Source organism: Mustela nivalis, assembly GCF_964662115.1.
Source record: "Mustela nivalis genome assembly, chromosome: 3".
NCBI classification, from domain to species: domain Eukaryota; kingdom Metazoa; phylum Chordata; class Mammalia; order Carnivora; family Mustelidae; genus Mustela; species Mustela nivalis.
The window spans coordinates 30,651,846-30,655,563 of NC_139022.1; the positions used below are offsets into that span (position 1 = coordinate 30,651,846).

General features: G+C 42.2%; 1 pseudogene across 1 annotated transcript; it reads right to left on the bottom strand.

Annotated features, from left to right (window-relative positions):
• Window positions 1–2,419: 2,419 nt before the first annotated feature.
• Window positions 2,420–3,376, bottom strand: LOC309861046 (olfactory receptor 2V1-like; annotated as a pseudogene). The gene has a single exon. The product of its transcript is annotated as an olfactory receptor 2V1-like (transcript).
• Window positions 3,377–3,718: the final 342 nt, after the last annotated feature.

The following is a 3,718-nucleotide window of genomic DNA, read 5'->3' on the forward strand; positions in this document are numbered from 1 at the left end:
GCGTAAGTGAATTTTTAGTGACAGAAAGCACATTACTAGTTCTTATTGACATTGAAGGGATAATCACAGGAGGGCAGGAAGCACTACAAAGGATATGAGGAAATTTTAAGAGGTTAAGGATATGTTCATTAGATTAATCGTATTTCATTATATTGAAAATTTCATGTGTATATACTTAGGTAAAAATGTGTCAAATTATATACTTTAAACATAATCAGTTTATTGTAGGTCAATTATATTTCAATAAAGCTAAAAAATGAAAGAGGACAATAGCATGGCTGACAGGTATGTAAAAATATGCAAATAAAAAATAAAATCACCTGTTACAGTTTGATTTTAAAAATATACAAATAATTGACTCTCTCTTCTTGACTTATTTCACTCAGCATAATCTCTCCCAGTCCTATCCATGTTGCTACAAAAGTTGGGTATTCATCCTTTCTGATGGAGGCATAATACTCCATAGTGTATATGGACCACATCTTCCTTATCCATTCGTCTGTTGAAGGGCATCTTGGTTCTTTCCACAGTTTGGCAACCGTGGCCATTGCTGCTATAAACATTGGGGGTACAGATGGCCCTTCTTTTCACTACATCTGTATCTTTGGGGTAAATACCCAGGAGTGCAATTGCAGGGTCATAGGGAAGTTCTATTTTTAATTTCTTGAGGAATCTCCACACTGTTCTCCAAAGAGGCTGCACCAACTTGCATTCCCACCAACAGTGTAAGAGGGTTCCCCTTTCTCCACATCCCCTCCAACACACATTGTTTCCTGTCTTGCTAATTTTGGCCATTCTAACTGGTGTAAGGTGATATCTCAATGTGGTTTTAATTTAAATCTCCCTGATGGCTAGTGCCGATGAACATTTTTTCATGTGTCTGATAGCCATTTGTATGTCTTCATTGGAGAAGTGTCTGTTCATATCTTCTGCCCATCTTTTGATATGATTGTCTGTTTTGTGGGTGTTGAGTTTGAGGAGTTCATTATAGATCCTGGATATCAACCTTTGTCTGTACTGTCATTTGCAAATATTTTCTCCCATTCCGTGGGTTTCCTCTTTGTTTTCTTGACTGTTTTCTTTGCTGTGCAGAAGCTTTTGATTTTGATGAAGTCCCAGAAGTTTATTTTGGCTTTTGGAGACATATCTTGAAAGAAATTGCTGTGGCTGATATCAAAGAGATTACTGCCTATGTTCTCCTCTAGGATTCTGATGGATTCCTGTCTCACGTTGAGGTCTTTTATCCATTTTGAGTTTATCTTTGTGTACGGTGTAAGAGAATGGTCGAGTTTCATTCTTCTACATATAGCTGCCCAGTTTTCCCAGCACCATTTATTGAAGAGACTGTCTTTTTTCCACTGGATATTTTTTCCTGTTTTGTTGAAGATTAATTGACCATAGAGTTGAGGGTCCATATCTGGGCTCTCTACTCTGTTCCACTGTTCCATGTGTCTGTTTTTATGCCAGTACCATGCTGTCTTGGTGATCACAGCTTTGTAGTAAAGCTTGAAATCAGGTAACGTGATGCCCCCAGTTGTATTTCTGTTTTTCAACATTTCCTTAGTGATTCGGGGTCTCTTCTGATTCCATACAAATTTTTGGATTATTTGGTCCAGCTCTTTGAAGAATACCAGTGGAATTTTGATTGGAATGGCATTAAAAGTATATATTGCTCTAGGCAGTATAGACATTTTAACAATGTTTATTCTTCTGATCCAAGAGCATGGAATGCTCTACCATCTTTTTGTGTCTTCTTCAATTTCTTTCATGAGTGTTCTGTAGTTCCTCGAGTACAGATCCTTTACCTCTTTGGTTAGGTTATGGGGAGTTAGGAGAAGGGAATTGGGGGAAATTGGAAGGGGAGGTGAACTATGAGAGACTATGGACTCTGAAAAACAATCTGAGGGGTTTTAAGTGGTGGGGGGTGGGAGGTTGGGGGAACCAGGTGGTGGGTATTAGAGAGGGCACAGATTCCATGGAGCACTGGGTGTGGTACAAAAACAATGAATACTGTTATGCTGAAAATAAATAAAAAATAAATTTAAAAAAATATATATATATATACAAATAGAGGCACCTGAGGCTTAGTCAGTTAAGTGTCCAACTCTTGATTTCAACTCAGGTCATAATCTCAGGGTTGTGAGATTGAGCCTATGTGGGGGTCTGTGCTTAGCAAAGTCTACTTGGATTCTCTCTCTCCCTTCCCCTCTGCCCCTCCCCAAACTTGTGCTCTAAATTTAATAAATAAATAAAACAAATATCTTTTTAAAAAATGTGCACAACCGTACTAGAAAACAGCTTTGGGAGAATGCAATTTAAACCACAGTGAGATACCACTACACACTCAAAGCAATTGCTAAAATTTAAAAGTCTAATCCAGGTAGCCATGACCCAGAGCTTACATCCACAGGTGCCAGTGTCAACCTAGCCCTCCTCCTGCACCACAGGGACACCTCCCCAGGAGTTTCTTGAGAGCCCCAGAAACTTCCTTGTTCCTCAGGCTATAGATGAGTGGATTAACCATAGGGGTGATCATTGTATAGAAGGCTAAGACCACCTTGTCCTGCTTGGAGGAGTGGTAGGCCTGAGGCCGCATGTAGGTGATCATGGCAGCCCCATAGAAGAGAGAAACCACTGCCATGTGAGAAGAGCAGGTGGCAAAGGCCTTCTGCCGACCTTCAGCAGAACGCATATGGAGCACAGCTACCAGGATCCGCAAGTAGGAAGCAGAGATAACAGCAAAGGGCAAGAGCAGCATTAGGATGCAACAGACATATATCATGGTCTCATAGAAGGAGGTGTCAGCACAGGCCAACTTCAGTATGGCAGGGACATCACAGAAGAAGTGATCTATCTCCTGGGAGCCACAGTAGGGGAAAGTCAGAGTGAAGATGGCCTGAATCAGTCAATCCACCAGGCCAAAGAGCCAGGACCCTGCCACCATGAGCCAGCAAACACGGCGGCTCATGATCACTGAGTACCTCAGTGGGTTGCTGATGGCCACATAGCGGTCATAGGCCATGAAGGCCAGCAGGAAGCATTCATCTCCCAGGAGGGTGAGGAAGAAGAGGATCTGGAGTCCACAGCCTGTGAAGGAGATGGAGCCATGGCCCAGGAGGAAGTCAGTGGCCATCTGCGGCACGATGGTGGAAATGAGCATGAGGTCCATGAGTGACAGCCAGCTGAGGAAGAAGTACATGGGGCTGTGCAGACGGGAGTCGATGGTGATGAGGAGGATCATGAGTCCATTGCCAGAGAGGGCCACCAAGAACATGACCATGATGACAGAAAAGAGGAAGAGGTGCAATGGGGAGTGGGTGAAAAGGCCCAGGAGGATGAAGTGGGAGATGAGAGTCTGGTTTCCCATGAAGGCCATTTTTCCTGCAAAGGAGTGTGCCCGACTAAGGGTTGGGATCTGAAAACAGGAGATGTATGTTTAGTGCCACAATACTGAGGACATCAAAATTTTGTCCAATGTGTTGTACTCTTTAAATGCTATTTGGTTTAGAATAAACTCTTTAAGTTTCTCTTTAAGAAAAAGAATTTCTAACGAAGATGCGAGCTGTTGTTGATGATGTTTTAATTCCTAGGACTTTCTTCACAGAGCTGAGGAGCAAATATTGAAGTATTTACTGCTGAAGTGGGCACTGTTTCTGCCTCTGTTAGGAATTTGGTTGTTCACTAGTCCTACAAATCTTTAGGTCGGCCTCCCTCAAGA